This window comes from Bos taurus, chromosome 3, assembly GCF_002263795.3.
Source record: "Bos taurus isolate L1 Dominette 01449 registration number 42190680 breed Hereford chromosome 3, ARS-UCD2.0, whole genome shotgun sequence".
Taxonomy (NCBI): Eukaryota; Metazoa; Chordata; class Mammalia; order Artiodactyla; family Bovidae; genus Bos; species Bos taurus.
In genome coordinates this window covers 110,421,564-110,443,288 of record NC_037330.1, presented here as the reverse complement: position 1 = coordinate 110,443,288, position 21,725 = coordinate 110,421,564, and the positions used below count along the sequence as shown (strand labels likewise).

The following is a 21,725-nucleotide window of genomic DNA, read 5'->3' as shown; positions in this document are numbered from 1 at the left end:
GGTGCAGGTACTCTTTTTTGCTCCAGCCCTGCAAGCATTTTTAGGCTAGGGGTTTGCAAGCAGGGGATTTTAAACCAAATGTTGAATGCAAATGGTGTGGTAAAGATTACCGTTTATCTCCCTCTTTCTGGTAGTTTATAATTAAGGGGCTGTTGAAGGCAGAGAAGTAACTAGCTTGGAAGAGGAGGCTGCTCTGCCTCCATAAGGGAGCTCAGGAACATAGACCTCTACATATAGAGAGAAGGGCAGACCACTATATAGATGGTATTCTGGAAGTTTCTGATTCCAAAGATGGCCATTTGAGGCCTACCATTTTGTCTTGATGTCCAGAAAAAAAGGAGATTCACTATATCTCAGGCAGGTGCCTGAAAATGTCTTGTGTAATACCAGACCTAACTGTGTGTTCATTGCCCAAGACCACTAGGATGGGAACTTCAAGTATTTGTTTTATAAATCAAGTTCAGCCCTTCTAGGGTGCAACCTTTCAGCAAACTACAGTGTCTGCTACTGTAACCCTATCAGTGAGGACTTCTGGAAATTTTGTTTAAACATGAAAATAGTTAAATTGGCGTTCCAAATATATAGTGTTTTCAATGAAAGAGATTTAAAAGAAAAAAAAATCTTCAATATTTTATGCAAATCAGAAGAGAAAGTAGAGTTGTCCACCTTCTAGTTTGTCATTTGTCTGGAGAATTGTACTGTCGATTTTTTAAGGTAACATGTTGGTAGTGGAAATGACTGATGTATAACTCATGTTCCTTTAACCATTGCTTCACATTATTTATGTGCAGTTTGAAAGAAGTTCAAAAATAATTTTTATTGACATATAGTTTATTTACAATGTCAATTTCTGCTATACAGCAAAGTGATTGTGTTATACATTTTTTTAATATTCATTTCCATTTATAGGATATTGAGTATAGTTCCCTGTGTTTATACAGTAGGACCTGGTTGTTGAGAGATTTTTTAAAAAATGCTTTTAGATAACTGCTTCTTTAAATCAAGGACTTCCATCGACTGAATGGCTCTAAGGTAACCACCAGGGAAGAATCCACCTGCCAGTGCAGTTTCAGTCCCTGGATTGGGAGGATCTCCTGGAGAAGGAAGTGGCCACCCACTCTGATATTCTTGCCTAGGAAATCCTATGGACAAAGGAACCTTGTGGGCTACAGTCCATGGGGTTGCAAAAGAGTCAGGCACGACTTGGCGAGTAAATGATAATAACAAAGATAACCACTTGGTCATTTACCAGTGGTTAATTTTCTTACTGATAGAAAAAGTTCATTGAATGTAACAAACTCGACAACTTCAAGGGAAAAACAAGAGCATTGTTGAATTTTCGTGTGCAGTCTTTGGATTAAAAAACTATTCTTATTGTTTTGATCACTTGCAGTATACTAGTTTATTTGTGAAAAACTTTACATGTATTACTTTTTTAAAATCTTGATCATTATATAACTGGTAGATTAGATTCAACCATGTGTTGATATAACAGAAACACAATAGAAAAACTTTATTTATTTATTTTTTATTTTTTAAATTTTATTTTATTTTTAAACTTTACATAATTGTATTAGTTTTGCCAAATATCAAAATGAATCCGCCACCGGTATACATGTGTTCCCCATCTTGAACCCTCCTCCCTCCTCCCTCCCCATACCATCCCTCTGGGTCGTCCCAGTGCTCTAGCCCCAAGCATCCAGTATCGTGTATCGAACCTGGGGAAAACTTATTTTCTATGTGAAAAAAGCCTAGATGAAAAAATGCTCTGGTTATCAGGAATACAGGGTGTTCTGGTTTTGTTTATCACTTCCTTAGTGTTTGGCTTCCATTCTCTGATGTTCTGAGATTCCTGCTGTGTCTTCAGCTTGTGATGGGTTAGGGAGGAAGGCAAAAAGGCATACTTCTCAATGGAATCAGCCTCTTAAAGAACTTTCCTAGAAACTCGACATATATACATTGGTTTCCATTTCATTAGCCATCCTGATTTTGAAGAAAACTAGGATTGTCCTTTAGCTGTGCCTGTTGGTCCAACAGTAAAATTAAGGATCTCTTAATGAAGAGAAAGGGAATTGTTACCAGGTGTGTAATCTCTGCCATAACAACCCTCTGGATGAAGATATTACAGCTGTTTCTGTTTTACCAAGGAGGAAACTAAGGCTTAGAGACATCATTTAAAGTGGTACAACCAGGATTTGAATGCAGGTTTATCTTAACTCCCAAGCTCCTCTAAGCTCCTCTTAAATCTCTTGTTACCTATTTCTGAACTGCCCCCTGGTTCACTGGAATCACAGGTCTTGAATAGTAATTGTTATTCGGTAGAAATAAAAGAATATTTTGTAAAGTAATTTAGAGATATTTTAATGAGTGTTAACCATGACGAGTTTTTGGTACCGTCTATCAGCAGTAAAGAATCTGCTTGCAATTCAGGAGACACAGGAGACGTGGGTTCGAGACGTGGGTTCAATCCCTGGGTTCGGAAGATTCCCCTGGAGTAGGGTGTGGCGACCCACTCCAGTGTTATTGCATGGAGAATTGCCATGAACAAAGGATCCTGACAGGCTGCAGCCCATAGAGTTGCAGAGAGTCAGGCACAGCTGAAGCAACTGAGCACACAGAGTGTCAACATCAGTTTGTGTTTGAATTATAAAACATCTGTCTTATCAGTGCAGTTCAATTTTTAAAAGAACTAATAAGTTGAGCAGTGTTGTTTTTTTTTTAAACCTCAGAGCTACTTAAAAATTTCTGTTTATATGGCCTATTGCTGAGTATTGTTTTTGTCCTTCCAGCATTTGAAGGAATATCTTCTTTATGAAAATGTTGAAATCAAAACCTAGAGTTGTCTTTAAAGATAAAAACATGGGTATAAAACTGAGATGACTTTAACTTAAAACACCTCACCATTCTTAATAATTTTCTAGTTTATTAAATAAAAACATAGTTTTTTTTTGAATTAAGCATTGTATTAAGTTTTTAAACTAATTTTTTCTTTATTTCTATGTTGCTAAAAGGAATATGTATTTGAAAACAAGTTACACTTTTATTTTAAGATTGTTATCTTTAAAACTGAGTGGTGACAGGAAAACTTAGAGACTGAAAGGAAGACATGAGTTGCATATGAATTTTAGTTTATGTTGATAACTAGTATAAAAGATTGGTAGAGTTGAAAGTATAAGACAAATGTTTAAATATAAGATGATTCAAATACAGGGTTCTCATCCATTTTCCAATGAAAAGATCACAACACTTAAGTTTTTAATTTCTACAGTGCATGTTGTCTTAGACATATAGATGAAAATCAGGTGTCTGTTGATCCATGTTAATTCAACTACTTGTTAATTTAAATATATACATCTTTAAACTTCATGTTGCTGCTGCTGCTGCTCCTAAGTCACTTCAGTTGTGTCCGACTCTGTGCAACCCCGTAGATGGCAGCCCACCAGGCTCCTCCGTCCTTGGGATTTTCCAGGCAAGAGTACTGGAGTGGGGTGCCATTGCCTTCTCCAAAACTTCATGTTAAGTAATATTAATTTAGAAAATACTCCTTTTCTCACAGTTATTTTGTGAAAGAATTTTAAGTACCTAACATGCATATTTTAGAAATTTGACTTTGTTAACACTAGTGTCATTTCTTAAATCAGTTAATAGTTTTCTAGAGCCTGCTGTCTAAATTATTTAAGATAAAGCATAGTTTGAATTTGCATTCTTATTACTGATAATGTGCTGCTTAACAGATCACCATAGTGGTTTAAAACGACAGTTTTATTATGCTTGTCGATCTGTGGCTCAGATATTCCGAAACGATACACGTGAGATGTCTTGTTTTTGTTCTGCAATATCTTGGTTCTTGGCTAGGAAGATTTGGAAACTCAGTAGGGAGAATCTGGAAGTGTGTTGTGTATCACATTTATCCTTTCATCTGTTGATGGACATTTAATTTGCTTCTATGTCTTAGCTGTTGTAAATAATGCTGCTATGAACATTGGTGTGCATGTATCTTTTCAAATTTGTTTCCTCTTTCCTGGATATGTGTCCAGGAATGGAATTGCTGGATCATATAGTAACTTTTTAGTTTTTTAAGAAAACTTCAGATTGTTTTCTGTGGTGACTCTCAGTTTACATTCCCACTAACAGTGTAGGAGGCTTCCTTTTCCTCTACACTCTCTCCAGCATTTATTATTTGTGAACTTGTTGACGATGGCCATTCTGACCAGTGTGAGGTCATTGTAGTTTTGATTTGCATTTTTCTAGTAATTAGCTATGCAGAGCATCTTTTCATGTGCCTGTTGGCCATCGTATGTCTTTAGAGAAATGTCTATTTAGGTCTTATGCCCATTTTTTGGAGTGAATTGTTTTTTTGATACTGAGTTGTATGATGTGTTTGCTTATTTTGGAAATTAAGCCTTTGCCAGTCACATTGTTAGCAAATATTTTCTTCCATTCTGTAGGTAGGTTGTCTTTTTTTTTTTTTTTTTTTTAATGGTTTTCCTTTGCTGTGCAAAAGCTTTTTAAGTTTGGTTAGGTTCCATTTATTCTTGCTTTTACTTCTTTTACCTTGAGAGACTGATCTAAGAAAATTTTATGTCTGAGAATGGTTTGCTTATGTTCTCCTCTAGGAATTTAACGTTTCATGTGTTATCTTTAAGTTTTTAAGTCATTTTGCATCCATTTTGATGTCTGGTGTTAGGGAGTGGTCTAACTTAAGTGATTTATAGGACACTGTCCAACTTGCCGAACACCACTTATAGAAAGACGGTCTTTTCTCCATTGTATATTGCCCCTTTGTTGAGGATTAATTGACTGTAGGAATGTGGTCGTATTTTTGGCCTCTCTGTTTTGTTCTGTTGATCCATATATCTGTTTTTGTGCCAAAACCTTCATGTTTTGATTGCTGTAGGTTTGCAGTATTGTCTGAAGTCTGGGATGTTGTTCCTCTACCTTTGTTCTTCTTCCTCTGAACTGCTTTGGCAATTGTCGGTCTTTGTGATTCTGTGTAAATTTTAGGATCATTTTTTCTTTTAGGATCATTTGTGGAAAATGTCATAGATAGTTTGATAGGGATTGCATTAAATCAGTAGATTGTGGTGTATAGTGTGGCCATTTTAGCAATATTAATTCTTCAAATCTGATGTCAATATTTTATAGTTTTCAGCATATGTCATTTACCTGCGTGGTTAGGTTTATTCCTTTTTTTTTTGGTTTAAACAATTTTAAATGAGATTATTTTTAAACTTTCTGTTTGTGACTTCATTGTTAGTGTAAAGAAATGCAACAGATTTCTATATATTGAACTGTGTCCTATTATCTTGCTGAATTCATTTATTCTAATTGTTTTGTGTGGAGTCTTTAGGGTTTTTTGTATGAATATTGTATCATCTGCATACAGTGACAGTTTTACTTCTTCCCTTCCAATTTGGATATGTCTTCTTGTTCTTGTCTTTGCTGTGGCTAAGATTTCCAGTACTGTGTTGAAGAGAAGTGATGAGGGTGGACATGCTTGTACTGTTGGAGAATTTAGCAGGCAGGCTTTTAGGCTTTCACTGTGGGGTGTTACATTGACTGTGGGTTTGTCATAAATAGCTTTTATTATGTTGAAATACGTTCCCTTTGTACTTGTTTTGGTAAGTTTTTAATGAATGGGTGTTGAATTTTATCGTTTAGAGTTTCTGTTGCCTTATTGGTTTTCAGTTTGGACAGTCTGTCCATTGATGTCAGTGGGGTTTTGAAATCCCCTACTGTTGTTATGTTCCCCTCGGTTTCTTTTTTATGTCTGTTAGTACACTGTTTTATGTGTTTAGGTGCTCTGTATTAATGATCCTTTTGTTATTATATAGTGTCCTTCTTTGTCTGCCTTTACGATGTTTGTTTTAAAATCTTTTTTTTTTAATGTTGCTATCACTTTGTTGTCATTTCCATTTACATGAAATGCAGTTTCCATTCCCTCACTTTCAGTCTGTTCATGTCTTTTGCCCTAAAGTGGGTCTCTTATAGGCAATATGATTGTACATTCTTGTTATCCAATCAGCTATCATGTGTCTTGTGATTGCAGCTTTTACTCCATTGACATTTATAATTGTTATTGATAAATATGTATTTATTGCCATTTTTCTTTGCCTGTCTTTATAGTTTTTAACCACATTTTCATTATTGATCAGTATATTGTTTGGTTTTGCTTATTTATGAATTTTGTATAATTTTTGAATCATTCTATATGTTACCACTTTGTTTTTTCATTATACTTGGTATTTGTCTGTATTCATTGTTTAGCTCTCAGTCATTCATCACTGATGTGTAATTCATTATTAACGCCCACCCTAATAAATTTCTGTTTATTCATTTTTAATTGTGGTAAAAATCGCTTCTCGGCCTTTTGGCTAAGATCAAGTGTAGTATCTGTTCTTATCAGTTTAATTGTGGTAAAAAACACATAATGCAGAATTTACCATCTTAATCATTTTTAAGTGTACAGTTTCGTAATATTAAGTACATTCACATTTTTGTGCAACAAATCTCTGAAACTATTTTGTCTTGCAAAACTGAAATTTCTATACCCATTGAACAAAAATACCCTCCCGTCTTAAGGTTTTTACGTGTTGTAACATGTATTAGGGTTTTCTTCTTTTTTTTTTTTTGGTTTTCTTCTTTTTTAAGAATGAGTAATACTCTGTTGTATGGCTAATACCACATTTTGTTTATCTGTTTTATTGATGGGCATTTGGGTTGCTTCTGCCTCTTGGTCTATGTGAGTAATGCTGCAAATACCACCTTTTGATATGCTTGTTGGCCATTTGTGTTCTGGCAGAAATGTGTTTTTCAAGTCCTATGATCCTTTTTGATTTTTTATTCTTACAGTTGATTTATGAGTTCTTTATGTGTTCTGGGTATTATTCCTTATCAGATGTATGATTTGCAAATACTTGATTCCATTCCATGTGATGCCCTTTTACTCTGTTGATAGTTTCTTTGGATGTGCAGAAGTTTTAAAAATTGTTTGTCCCATTTGTTTATTTTTGCTTTTGCTGCCTGTGCTTTTGGTGTCATATACAAAAATGTATTGCCTCTTCCAATGTAATGAAAGTTTTTCCCTGTGTTTTCTTTTAGGAGTTTTATACTTTTAGGTCTTCTGTTTAAAATATATCACAATTTCAAAATCTGCTTTACTGTTTATAGACTTCTTGATATTTCCAGTTTTTCCATTGCCAGTCTTTCCTCTATGAACATCCTTGTATGTCTTTTGATTCATTTAAGAAAGTATCATGTGTGGAATTCATGTAAAATCTATTATGGTGAGTCTCTGTCAAAAAACAAACTTAGAATCTTTTGGTTTAGGATAGGAATTGACTAACTGTTTCTCTAAAAGACCAGATAGTTAATATTTTAGATATTTTGCCATCTCTGTTGCAGCATATTCAACTCTGTCTTTTCGGCATGAAAGCAACCATAGACAATACATGAAGAGATTAGTGTTTGTTTCCAGTGAAACTTTATTGGCACTGAATTTTGAATTTAACATTATTTTCATGTGTCTTTTTTGTTTTTTAACTGTTTAAAAATGTGAAAATCATTCTTAGCTCATGGGTTATGTAGATAGGACACAGGTGGCTTTTGGATTTAGCATTCAGACATAATTTACATACCCCTGCTCTAGAGTGCATATGGAAGGTGATTGCTCAGGCATTGGATGTGTACATTCTCAACTTACTAGAACTGCAAAATTTACTGTTTTCATTTGTTTATATTTCTACCATTGTTTAGAGTTTTGGTCACTATGCATCTGGGCAACACTTATTACTAGACTTAAATATTTTGTAATTATAGTAGAAGGAAATGGCAGCCCACTCCAGTGTTCTTGCCTGGAGAATCCCAGGGACGGGGGAGCCTGGTGGGCTGCCGTCTGTGGGGTCGCACAGAGTCGGACATGACTGAAGTGACTTAGCATAGCATAGCATAGCATAGCAGGTATAACATGGAATTCATTTTTAAAATATTTATATTTAACTGATTAATAATTTAGTTGAATATTTTTTCATGTTTTTGGCTCTTTCTGGTTCCTCTACTGCAAAATCTGTTGCCCATTTGCTGTTGCACTGCTGACCTTTTCTTAACTGCATTGTAGGAGTTCTCTAAGTATCCTAAAGAAGAAACATGTCAGTTATAAATATTAAAAATGAATTTTCCTAACTCATGACTTGACCTAATAAGTCTTTGCATAAGCTGAAATTAATTTTAATATATTTGAATGATAATAAATATTAGAGTCTTTTATGATTTGATTTTTAAAAAATTTTATTTAGATAAACCTTTTCTAGGCTGACATCAGAAGGATATTTCATGTTGTTTCCTAAAATGTTCATTGGTTTTACCTTTAACACATAGCTCTTTGAATTCTTATAGAGTTAACTGTTACAACTGTTTTATGGTTTGGGTTAGGGAATTAATTTATTTCTTGCCATAATACTAACAAATTATCTCATTACCAATCATCAAATACTGTTTTCTTCACACAGTTACTTGAAAAGCTATTCTGTAGTGTATACCTATGGGCTTTCCCCCACATTGTCCAGTGGAATTTTTGTTTATTTCTGTGCCATGTTCTTTTAATTAATTTAGCTTTGCAATAAGTCTTGTTTGATAACCTGATAGTTCACATATCCTTGAAAATTTTTCTTCAGGAATGTATCACCTATTCTTGTTACTGTTCATTTTAGAAATACTTTACCAAGTAGCTAACAAAACAAAATTGTAAGAGCAGAATTTTGATGGACTGTTTTTTGAGTCTGTCGATCAACAGACAATTGGCATGTTTATGATATTGACTGACTGTGAACTTTGTGTGTCTTTTTATTTATTTAATTCTTTATTGCCTTTCAATAAAATTTTATAATCTATAAAGATTATCTTGTAAGCTTTTTATTTTATATTTTAGCATTTAAATCTTACTTAATTTGATATTTATTTTTGTATGCAGGATAAGATTGGGGTACAGTTTTTTCAGATGAGTAATTACTTGTGGTAACATATATTAAATAACTTATCTTTTCATCTAAATAGTTGATATTCATCAGTGAACTCAATTGGCACTACTGAGATGTATTTAAGTCATATATATGTGGGAATCTTTTTCTGAATTTCTTTTACATTCTTTTAACATTTACACAGTAATATTTATCATAAACATATATTTATTGCTATATTATCTTCAGTGATTTCATTAATAGTATGTATTATTATAAAAATATGTTAATACTGTATACTTTTTGGATTTGAGGTATTGGCTTTGCTCTGCTCTGTCAAGCCAGTGTCTTAGTTTTAATCTGTTAAAGCTTTTCTTTAGGCTCTTCACCCACTAAATTTTAATATGATTTATTGAATATCTGAAAATAGTCTTTTGGAATTCTGATTGAAAATACATACATTTATATGTTATTTTTTTGGAAAATCAGTATTTTACTATATTTTTCTGTTCAGAAACAAACTAGATTTTAATACAGATTTTGATTTATGCCATTTACTTAATTTTTAGAGTTGCTTTCAAGTAACTGTATTGTGTTTTTCTTCTATCATTTATTCTTAAATATCTTATTTTTGTTAAGTGTAATAGTTCTCATATTTTATCACTTAGGGATAATTATTGTTGGTTTCAGTCACATTTGCTAAGGCTTTATTACATTAAAAACTCCCCATTTTACAAGGAATGGCTGAAGAATATTTATATATTACTGAACTCAATTTGCTAATATTTCATTAAGGATTTTTTCTGACAGACTTTGTGTACAGCTAGAGTTATATCTTCATTAAATGTTTTATAGAATTCATAGGAAAACCACCTTGGCTTACAGATTTCTTGGTATGAGGTTTTTTGTTTTTGTTTTTAAAGGCATACATTTCCCATTTATTTTAAAATTTTGAGCATAATTGTTTTCCAAAATATTTTTGATGTCTGTTGTAGAACTTCTCGCCATGAAACCTAAGTTCCTGACCCTGAAATGCTACTCTTTTCTGTGAGAATGAATGTGCCTCCAAGGGACCTGGCGCATCATGCACTTTTCACAAGGATGTGCAAGAACTAATAAATCAGTCCTTATGAGATTGAATATGCATTTGGTATGCACTTTAATTTTCCTAGGTATATAGAATACTCTTTCAACTTTGTCCTTTAATACTAAAGGAAAGAAGAAAACCTATGCATGAGTACTAAAAAATCTGATCTCCAGAAATCAAAACAGTATCAAATAACAGTTGTCCTTCAGAACCAAATATGTGACTGTTAGTTAGTGATTTTTTTTTCTTTCTCATTCTTTCTTTTGAAAGTGAAAGTCACTCAGTTGTGTCTGACCTTTGCGACCTCATGGACTGTAGCCCACCAGGCTCCCCTGTCCGTCGAATTTTCCAGGCAAGAATACTGGAGTGGGTTGCCATTTCCTACTCTGTGCTGTGAGGTTTTAAGTTATGAATTCAAAATTTTCAATAAATACAGGATTATGTATATATTTACTCGTGTCAGGTTTGTTATGTTTTCAAGTAGTTTGTTCATTTCACTTAACTGGTCTTTTCCTTTTAGGTTATAATTATTTTAAAAGTGGGAAGGAGGGACTTCCCTGGCAGTCCAGTGATTAAAACTCTGCCTTTCAATGCAGGCAGTGCAGGTTCAATCGCTGCTCAGGGTGCTAGGATCCCACATGCCTAGGGGCCCAAAAACCAAAGTATTAACCGCATAAAAAATATTGTATAACAAATTCAAAAAGACATAAAAAAGCTGGTTCGCATCAATAAACTCTTTCTAAAAAGTAAGGGAAAGGATGGATACTTTGCTGACAAAGGTCTGTCTAGTCAAAATCTATGGTTTTTCCAGTAGTCGTGTATGGATGTGAGAGTTGGACTATAAAGAAAGCTGAGTGCTGAAGAATTGATACTTTTGAACTGTAGTGTTGGAAGAGATTGTTGAGAGTCCATTGGACTGTAAGGAAATCAAATGAGTCAGTCCTAAAGGAAATCTGTCCTAAATATTCATTGGAAGGACTGATGTAGAAGTTGAAGCTCCACTACTTTGGCCACCTGATGTGAAGAACTGACTGACTGAAAAAGACCCTGATGCTGGGAAAGATTGAAGGCGGGAAGAGAAGGGGACAACAGAGGATGAGATGGTTGGATGGCATCCCGAACTCGAGTTTGAGCAGGCTCCTGGAGTTGGTGATGGACAGGGAAGCCTGGCATGCTGCACTCATGGGGTCGCAAAGAGTTGGACACGATTGAACAACTGAACTGAAGGATGGATAGTGGCAACTGTTTATGGTTTTAATTTACCTTTCCCTGCGGACTAATGATTTCAAACATTTTTTCAGTGTGTGTATTAGCCTTTCTTAAAATGTTTCCTTTGTAAAGTGTCCCAAGTCTTTGCCCATTTTTTGAATTGTTGGTTTGTTTTTTCTATTATATTATTATAAGGGTTTTTTACATATTCTGGATATGAATCTTTTATTTTATAGATGATTAGATAGAAATAGTTTCATTGAGTTAGACAAAGCTGTGGTCCGTGTGATTAGATTGACTAGTTTTCTGTGATTATGGTTTCAGTGTGTCTGCCCTCTGATGTCCTCTTGCAACACCTACCGTCTTATTTGGGTTTCTTTTACCTTGGACGTGGGGTATCTCTTCACGGCTGCTCCAGCAAAGTGCAGCCGCTGCTGCTTACCTTGGATGAGGGGTATCTCCTCACCACTACCCCTCCTGACCTTGAACGTGGAGTAGCTCCTCTAGGCCCTCCTGCACCCGCGCAGCCACCGCTCCTTGGACGTGCCCTGCCCTAACTAAGCCATGCCCTGTGGGGCGACCCAACGGGCAGGTCATGGTGGAGAGGTCTGACAGAATGTGGTCCACTGGAGAAGGGAATGGCAAACCACTTCAGTATTCTTGCCTTGAGAACCCCATGAACAGTATGAAAAGGCAAAATGATAGGATACTGAAAGAGGAACTCCCCAGGTTGGTAGGTGCCCAATATGCTACTGGAGATCAGTGGAGAAATAACTCCAGAAAGAATGAAGGGATGGAGCCAAAGCAAAAACAATACCCAGTTGTGGATGTGACTGGTGATAGAAACAAGGTCCGATGCTGTAAAGAGCAATATTGCATAGGAACCTGGAATGTTAGGTCCATGAATCAAGGCAAATTGGAAGTGCGCAAACAGGAGATGGCAAGAGTGAACGTTGACATTCTAGGAATCAGCCAACTAAAATGGACTGGAATGGGTGAATTTAACTCAGATGACCATTATATCTACTACTGCGGGCAGGAATCCCTCAGAAGAAATGGAGTAGCCATCATGGTCAACGAAAAGAGTCCGAAATGCAGTACTTGGATGCAGTCTCAAAAACGACAGAATGATGATCTCTGTTCGTTTCCAAGGCAAACCATTCAATATCACAGTAAGCCAAGTCTATGCCCCAACCAGTAACACTGAAGAAGCTGAAGTTGAACGGTTCTATGAAGACCTACAAGACCTTTTAGAACTAACACCCAAAAAAGATGTCCTTTTCATTATAGGGGACTGGAATGCAAAAGTAGGAAGTCAAGAAACACCTGGAGTAACAGGCAACTTGGGCCTTGGAGTACAGAATGAAGCAGGGCAAAGGCTGATAGAGTTTTGCCAAGAGAACACACTGGTCATAGCAAACACCCTCTTCCAATAACACAAGAGAAGACTCTACACATGGACATCCCCAGATGGTCAACACCGAAATCAGATTGATTATATTCTTTGCGGCCAAAGATGGAGAAGCTCTATACAGTCAGCAAAAACAGGGGGCTGACTGTGTCTCAGATCATGAACTCCTTATTGCCAAATTCAGACTTACATTGAAGAAAGTAGGGAAAACCACTAGACCATTCAGGTATGACCTAAATCAAATCCCTTATGATTATATGGTGAAAGTGAGAAATAGATTTAAGGGCCTAGATCTGATAGATAGAGTGCCTGATGAACTATGGACAGAGGTTCATGACATTGTATAGGAGACAAGGATCAAGATCATCCCCATGGTAAAGAAATGCAAAAAAGCAAAATGGCTATCTGGGGAGGCCTTACAAATAGCTGTGAAAAGAAGAGAAGTGAAAAGCAAAGAAGAAAAGGAAAGATATAAGCATCTGAATGCAGAGTTCCGAAGAATAGCAAGAAGAGATAAGAAGCCTTCCTCAGGGATCAATACAAAGAAATAGAAGAAAACAACAGAATGGGAAAGACTAGAGATCTCTTCAAGAAAATCAGAGATACTAAAGGAACATTTCATGCAAAGATGGGCTCAATAAAGGACAGAAATGGTATGGACCTAACAGAAGCAGAAGAGATTAAGAAGAGGTGGCAAAAATACACAGAAGAACTGTACAAAAAAGATCTTCACAGCCTAGATAATCATGATGGTGTGATCACTCACCTAGAGCCAGATATCCTGGAATGTGAAGTCAAGCGGGCCTTAGAAAGCATCACTACGAACAAAGCTAGTGGAGGTGACGGAATTCCAGTTGAGCTATTTCAAATCGTGAAAGATGATGCTGTGAAAGTGCTGCACTCAATATGCCAGCAAATCTGGAAAACTCAGCAGTGGCCACAGGACTGGAAAAGGTCAGTTTTCATTCCAATCCCAAAGAAAGGCAATGCCAAAGAATGCTCAAACTACTGCACAATTGCACTCATCTCACAAGCTAGTAAAGTAATGCTCAAAATTCTCCAGGCCAGGCTTCAGCAATACGCGAACCGTGAACTTCCAGATGTTCAAGGTGGTTTTAGAAAAGGCAGAGGAACCAGAGGTCAAATTGCCAGCATCCGTTGGATCATGGAAAAAGCAAGAGAGTTCCAGAAAAACATCTATTTCTGCTTTATTAACTATGCCAAAGCCTTTGACTGTGTGGATCACAATAAACTGTAGAAAACTCTTCAAGAGATGGGAATATCAGACCCCCTGACATGCCTCTTGAGAAACATATATGCAGGTCAGGAAGCAACAGTTAGAACTGGACATGGAACAACAGACTGGTTCCAAATAGGAAAAGGAGTACGTCAAGGCTGTATATTGTCACCCTGCTTATTTAACTTCTATGCAGAGTACATCATGAGAAACGCTGGGCTGGAAGAAGCACAAGCTGGAATCAAGATTGCCAGGAGAAATATCAATAACCTCAGATATGCAGATGACACCACCCTTATGGCAGAAAGTGAAGAGGAACTAAAAAGCCTCTTAATGAAAGTGAACGAGGAGAGTGAAAAAGTTGGCTTAAAGCTCAACATTCAGAAAACGAAGATCATGGCATCTTCATGGTCCCATCACTTCATGGCAAATAGATGGGGAAACAGTGGAAACAGTGTCAGACTTTATTTGGGGGGCTCCAAAATCACTGCAGATGGTGATTGCAGCCATGAAATTAAAAGACGCTTACTCCTTGGAAGAAAAGTTATGATCAACCTAGATGGCATATTGAAAAGCAGAGACATTACTTTGCCAACAAAGGTCCGTCTAGTCAAGGCTATTGTTTTTCCAGTGGTCATGTATGGATGTGAAACTTGGACTGTGAAGAAAGCTGAGTGCCGAAGAATTGATGCTTTTGAACTGTGGTGTTGGAGAAGACTCTTGAGAGGCCCTTGGACTGCAAGGAGATCCAGCCAGTCCATTCTAAAGGAGATGAGCCCTGGGTGTTCTTTGGAAGGAGTGATGCTAAAGCTGAAACTCCAGTACTTTGGCTAGCTCATGCGAAGAGTTGACTCATTGGAAAAGACTCTGATGCTGGGAGGAATTGGGGGCAGGAGGAGAAGGGGATGACAGAGGATGAGGTGGCTGGATGGCATCACCGATTCGATGGACGTGAATTTGAGTGAACTCCGGGAGATGGTAATGGACAAGGAGGCCTGGTGTGCTGTGATTCATGGGGTCACAAAGAGTCAGACACGACTGAGCGACTGAACTGAGATAGGAATAGATGTGGATATATCTGTCTCCATCTATTCAGGTATTCTGTGGCTGATGTTTTCATTATTTTTGGTGTCTTTTGAAAAGCACAAGTTTTAATTTTGATTAAATTCCATGAAATTCGATTTTTTGTTGTTTAGCCACTCAGTTGTGTTCGACTTTCTGACCCCATGGACTTCAGCTCGCCAGGCTTCTCTCTCCTTCACCATCTCCCGGAGCTTGCTCAAACTCATGTCCATTGAGTTGGTGATACCATCCAGCCATCTTGCCCCCTGTAAGACCCTTCTCCTCCTGCTTTCAGTCTTTCCCAGCATCAGGGTCTTTTCCAATGAGTCTGCTCATTGCATAAGGTGGCTAAAGTATTGGCGCTTTAGCATCAGTCCTTTCAGTGACTATTCAGGGTTGATTTCCTTTAGGATGGACTGGTTTGATCTCCTTGCTGTCTAAGGGACTCTTTTCCAACATCACAGTTTGAAAAGTATCAATTCTTCAGCACTCAGCTTTCTTTATGGTCCAGCTCATACATCTATACATGATTACTGGAAAAATTATAGCTTTGACTGTATGGACCTTTGTTGGCAAAGTAATGTCTCTGCTTTTTAATATGCTGTCTAGGTTGGTCATAGCTTTTCTTCCAAAGAACAAGTGTTTTTTCATTTCATGGCTGCAGTCACCATCTGCAGTGATTTTGGAGCCCAAGAAAATAATCTTTTTTCTGATTGATTTATTTTGATACTTTTTTGAAGATTAAATGTTCTGTATGTTTGGTTTTATTTTGGGCTCATACTGTTCCAAGGATCTATATGTCGTTCCTTATGTCAGTACCACATTGTATTAATTACTTTTAAGTTTTATATGAGATCACATAGTCTAAGCCATTTTTTTCAAAAGTTGTTTTTTGTATTCCAGATCTTTTGCATTTTCTTGCAGTTTCTTAGAAACACCTTGTTATTTTTCTATAAAAAAGCTTCCTGGGATTTTGATTGGGATTCTCATTTATAGATGAGTTTGGGGAGAATTGACATCTAAAAGAGTTTTCCTGTTCATGAATGTTTTGTATCTTTTAAAAAATTTATGTAGATCATCTTTCCTTTTAGCAGGGTTTTGTAATTTATAAGTATGAGTCTTATGCATATTTTGTTATCCCTGTACATTTAAAATTTCTTGTGCTATTGTAAATGAAATTTAAAAAATTATATTTGCTGATGTATAATTTACATATAAGATGTACTATATCATGAAATCATTTTCAACTTTTTACTTCAAAATAATTACAGACTTATAAAACAAGTTAGTGTAAGCCATTCATCTCTTCTTAAAATTTGCTTTGTGTATTTAACTCCTTTGTATTTACACAGACATTTTATAATCAACATGTAAAGGTATATAGATAAACCATTGGCTATTTGATTAGAGTTGCATTAAATTTGTAGATTAATTTGGAGGAGAATTGACATCTTAAATATATCCATGAGCATTGCATATTTCTGAGTTTATTTAGTTCTTTAAATCTGTAAATAATAAATTATTAAATTTCTAAATAACCTTTTATAGTTTTAGTCTATAGATTTTGCATATATTTAAGAAATTAGCATTCCTGTTCTTCTTTTGGTCTTTTAAATATTTTGCTTCAGTTTTGTGTGTATTTGGATAAATTAAGGGACAGTTTTCCCCCATACTAGCCAATTTTTCTCTTCCAAGTCAGTTAATAACAGTCCATTCTTTCCTTACTAATTTGAAATTTAATATTCCTATTTTTTATTCTATTATAATGATTAAAAAAATTTTTTTTCATTTTCCAGTTGATGTTTATTATCTTTGTAGATGCCTTTTCTCTGGTTGAGGACCTTCTCTTCTCTGTATTTGTGAGAAGATTTTTTTCATGAATGACTATTTTGTCAAATGGTTTCTTTTCATATGCTGAAATGATCATGTGTTTTTCTTTATTGTGTTCATGTAGTGAATTGATTTTTGAATCTTAAAACCCACCTTGCATTTGTGATATAAATCGTACTTTGTCATGATCTATTCTTTGTTTTATATCTTTTAAAATCCAATTTGCTAATATTTTAAGTATTCTGATTTTTTAGCACCTATATTTATGAAGGATATTGGTATGTAGTTTTTTTTTTTTGGTCACATCTTTCTCTGGCTTTGGTTCCAGGATGATAATGGCCTCATAATACTAGTTAGAAAGTGTTCCTTTCTCTTATATTTGCTGAAAGAATCCATGTAAGGTGGGTATTACTTCTTCCTTAAGTATTTAATTTGCTAGTGATGTCATCTAGTCTTGATGTTGTTCATATTTTCTATTTCTTCTGTGTAATTTATACTTTTCAAGGCATTTTCTCATAAGTCAGCACAGTCTGGTAGAACTTTCTCTGACTATTGAAATATCTACGTTGTACTACACCATTAAAGTATAGTAGCAACTGTCTGTGGCAGTAGAGTACTTGAAATGTGATTAAGTGCAGAACTGAAGTTCTAATTTTATTTAAGCGTGTAACTGGTGACTTACTGTACTGAATAGTATAGATCTTAAGTTGTTAATTTCATTTCCATAGAATTATTAATAATTCTTAAATGATTGTCATATACTGTGAATAATAGTTTTAGTTTATGTTCATAGTTTTAAAATTTTTTTCTACATAATTGTTTATAGGGAATTCCCTGGTGGTCCAATGGTTATTAGGACTCTGAGCTTCCACTACAGGGAACCTGGATTTGATCCCTGCTTGGGGAGCTAATGTCCTGCAAGCTGTGTACTGTGGTAAAAAACACAGACACACACACAATTGGGAGATATAAGGTTGTTTTTAATATTAACTTATTTTTACTCTAATGAAACCTTTATTGCTGTCTCTTTTACTCCTGAGGATTGGTCATTTGTGTCTTCTCTTTCTATCCTTTCCTCCTCTATGTATTTTTTATTAAAATATTTTAAGTGTAAAAATACACATAAATTAAAATTTACCATTTTTATCATTTTTAAATGTTCAGTTCAGTACTGTTAATTACATTTAGATTGCTGTGAAGCCAATCTATTAACTTTTCATCTTGCAAGACTGAAAGTCTGTGTCTATTACACTCCCTATGTATCCTTTCAGCGGTGTTATCTACCTCTTTACTGTCTGTCTCTATGAATTTTACTCTTCTGGGTACCTCATAGAAGTGGAATTATACAGTATTTGTCTTTATGGGACTGGTTTATTTCATTTAAAATGATGTCCTCAAGGTTCATCTGTGTTGAAGCAGATGTCAGAATTTCCTTCCTTTTTAAGACTGAGTAATATTCCACCATGGGCTTCCCTGGTGGCTCAGCTGTAAAGAATCTCCTGCCAACGCAAGAGACATGATTTTGACCCTTGGGCTTCAAAGATCCCCTGGAGAAAGAAGTGGCAACCCACTCTGGTATTCTTGACTGGGAAATTCCATGAACAGAGGAGCCTGGCAGGCTACAGTACATGGTGTTGCAGAAGAGTCAGACAGAACTTAGAGACTGAAAGCAACAACAGCGACAGTATTTCATCATATGGATATACCACATTTTATCAGTTCAGTCAGCAGTGGACAGATACTTGAATTACTTCCATCTTTAAGCCATTGTAAGTAATGCTGACTTCCCTGGTGGCTCAGACATTAAAGCATCTGTCTACAATGTGGGAGACCTGGGTTCAATCCCTGGGTCAGGAAGTTCCCAGGAGAAGGAAATGGCAACCCAGTCCAGTACTCTTGCCTAGAAAATCCCATGGACGGAGGAGCCTAGTGTCCATGGGGTTGCAAAGAGTCGGACACGACTGAGCGACTTCACTTTCACTTTCTTTCTTTAAGCCATTGTAAATAATGCTGCAGTGAACATGGTGTACTGATATAAATATCTCTTACAGACCATGCTTTTTATTCTTTTGAGATGATGCGGTAATTCCATTTTCAACTCTTGAGAAACTGCCGTACTGTTTTATGTAGCAGCTGTACCACTTTGCATTCACACCAACAGTGTGCAAGGGTTCCAGTTTCTCCACATCTTCACCTCTGTGGTGAAGATTTTTGCTTTTTTGATAGTAGTTAGCCTACTGAATGTGAGTTGATACCTGATTTCAGTTTTGATTACGTTTCCCAAATAGTGATGTTGAACATCTTTTTCATATATTTGTTTGCCTTTATTATTTCTCTCTGTTTATGGTTAGTTTGTCTAGAAGCTTATCATTTTTGTTCTTTTTGAAGATCTTGCTTTTGGTTTTTCTTTACTGTTTATTGTCTGTTAAATAGATTTTTCTTTTTATCTTCATTACTTCTTCTGTTGAGTTGGCCAAATGTTCATTTGCTTTTAAGTAAAATTAAAAGACATTGATATTTTCACTTTTACCAAGAACTTTATTGAACAGTGTATTCACTAACCAAATAAACTTTTGGCCAACCAAATGAACTTTTTGGCAAGTCCAATCAATACTTGTGCTTAATTTGATTTTTTTTCTTGCTTATAAAGGTGGAAGTTTAAGTCATAGGTTTTAAATGTATAAATCTGTAAGTTCCCCCTCTAAGGACTTCTTTTATTGCCCTTCTCAAGCTTTGTTGTGTGTTCATGAACTTTATTAAGTTCATGTGCATGCATGCATGTTAAGTTGCTTCAGTCGTTTCTGACTCTTTGCGACCCTATGGACTGTACCCACCCTGGCTCCTCTGTCCATTGGCATTCTCCAGGCAAGAATACTGGCATGGGTTGCCATGCCCTTCTCCAGGAGATCTTCCATACCCAGGGATCGAATCCGTGTCGCTTGTATTTCCTGCACTGGCAGTTGGGTTCTTTACCACTGGGTTCTTGCCCACCTGGGGAGCCCCTACTCAATTTATAATATTTTCTAATTTTCCTTGTGATTTCTTTTTTGACCAGTCACTTTTTTAAAATGAAGTTTTTATTTCTAAATATTTGGGGTTTTTTCACATGTGCTTTTGTTACTGAGTGCATTTTGGTCAAAGTAATTATTCTGTATGAGTTCCATTCTTTGATAATTCTTCCATACAATATTTCCATCACTTATCACGTGATCTATATTGGTGATTGTCCCATGTATATTGGAAAAGAGTATGTGTTTGCCATTTATGGGTTAACATTTTATAAATATCAGTTAGGTTTAGTTGGTTGACAGCATCTTTTTGGGTCTTTTATATTTTTGTTGATTTACTGCTATTCAATTAATGGCAGAGAAGTGTTAAAACTATTCAGATATTACAATAAAGTTATCTGCTTTTTCCCCTTAAATTTTATTTATTTATTTATTTTATTTGGCTACATGGGATCTTCTTTGCTGCACTATGGCACGGGGGATCTTTAGTTACTTCATGAAGAATATCGTTTTCTGACCAGAGATTGAACCTGGGCCCCCTGCATTTGAGAGCAGGAAGTCTTAACTACTAGATCACCAATGAAGTCCCTATTTTTGCTTTTAATTCTGTTTGTTTCCAGTATTCCTTGTCTAGGTCTAGGTTTCCATCCGGTGTCTTTCTTTAGGAAGAACTTTCTTCAACATTTCTTGTCATATAAGTCTGCTGATAACACATTCTTTCATATGTAATAATAATAATATAGTTTTTTTTATTTCTGTCTCCTCCTGTTTACTGTTTTCATCTGTATAGTCTAATGTACAGTTAACTCATTCAGTTAAATTTTCATTTCAGATATATTTTTCAGTTTCAGAAGTTTCTTTTTTAAAAATATAGTTTCTACTTTTATTCTCATTAAGATCATGCTTTGCATTAAATCTTTCTACTTTTTTAAAAAATAACTTTTGAAGTATTTCCTGCTAATCTAATCCCATCATTTATATTCTTTCTGGCTCCATTTCTGTTGGCTGAGTTTTCTTCTGGTTATGACTCTCATGTCTTTTTCAAATATGTTACAGTTTTTGATTGGATGTGGTATATTGTTAATGTTACATTAAGTGTTAGATTATATTTTATATTTCATATTATATTTCCTTTAAGGAGCATTGAGTTTTATTCTGACATTCAGTTTGCTTTGATTCAGCTTGATTTTTTTTTTGTTTTGTTTTTTTTGAGATTTGCTTTTAAAGCTTGTTAGGACAGCTCTAGGGTTGGCTTTTGTAGCTCACTCGGTAAAGAATCTGCCTGCAGTGCAGGAGACCTGGGTTCGATCCCTGGGTTGGCAAGATCCCCTGGAGAAGGAAATGGCAACCCACTCCAGTATCCTTGCCTGGGAAATCTCATGGACAGAGGAGCCTGGTGGGCTACAGTCCATGGGGTCGCAAAGAGTCGGGCACGACTGAGCGACTAACACTAACCCCAGTCCTACTTTTAACGTGTGACTTTTTGAGGTCTCCATTGATTCTCCTAGTTGTTTGATGAGGTTTCTTGCTGGGGTCCAGCCCCGACTGATCCAGGGTATTCGAAGGGGAGACGGAGTCGGCGACTATTTACATATTTATCAAAGATATAAAGAGTAATAGAATGAGGATAGCTCAGTAGGAAAATTCAGTGGAGAAAAGAGGCTGAGTAGCTTGGTTTACGCGGGAGACCAATAAAACTTCAAGACAAGAAGTTTGCACCACTTACGTAGGCCGCAGGCGCCCTCTTGAATAGCGGAAGGTGCCCCACCCTAGACACCTTCTCGAGTGGGTCTTAGAAGCCCAGGCATAATAAGTAAGCATGGTGGGTTCCACGCTCCAGATGGAGACTCCGCTGGAAGTTAAAGGGAAGAATGACATGGGGAGACCAAGCGTTGGTGAGCAAGGCCTGTAGCTTTATTTTCAACAG

At 36.0% G+C, this 21,725-nt stretch overlaps 1 protein-coding gene and 1 pseudogene across 9 annotated transcripts in view; both read left to right on the top strand.

Annotated features, from left to right (window-relative positions):
- ZMYM4 (zinc finger MYM-type containing 4) overlaps positions 1-21,725 on the top strand; it is a 164,687-nt gene that overhangs the window by 48,165 nt on the left and 94,797 nt on the right. Inside the window, exon 1 of one of the 9 annotated variants that reach the window (XM_059885210.1) lies at positions 17,116-17,191. The exons of the other annotated variants lie outside the window; for them this stretch is intronic. The gene's annotated coding sequence lies outside the window, so the exon portion shown is untranslated. Of the gene's footprint in view, positions 1-17,115; positions 17,192-21,725 lie in introns of those variants that run through there. 9 annotated transcript variants of the gene reach the window in all.
- LOC112446145 (uncharacterized) lies at positions 6,355-6,513 on the top strand (annotated as a pseudogene).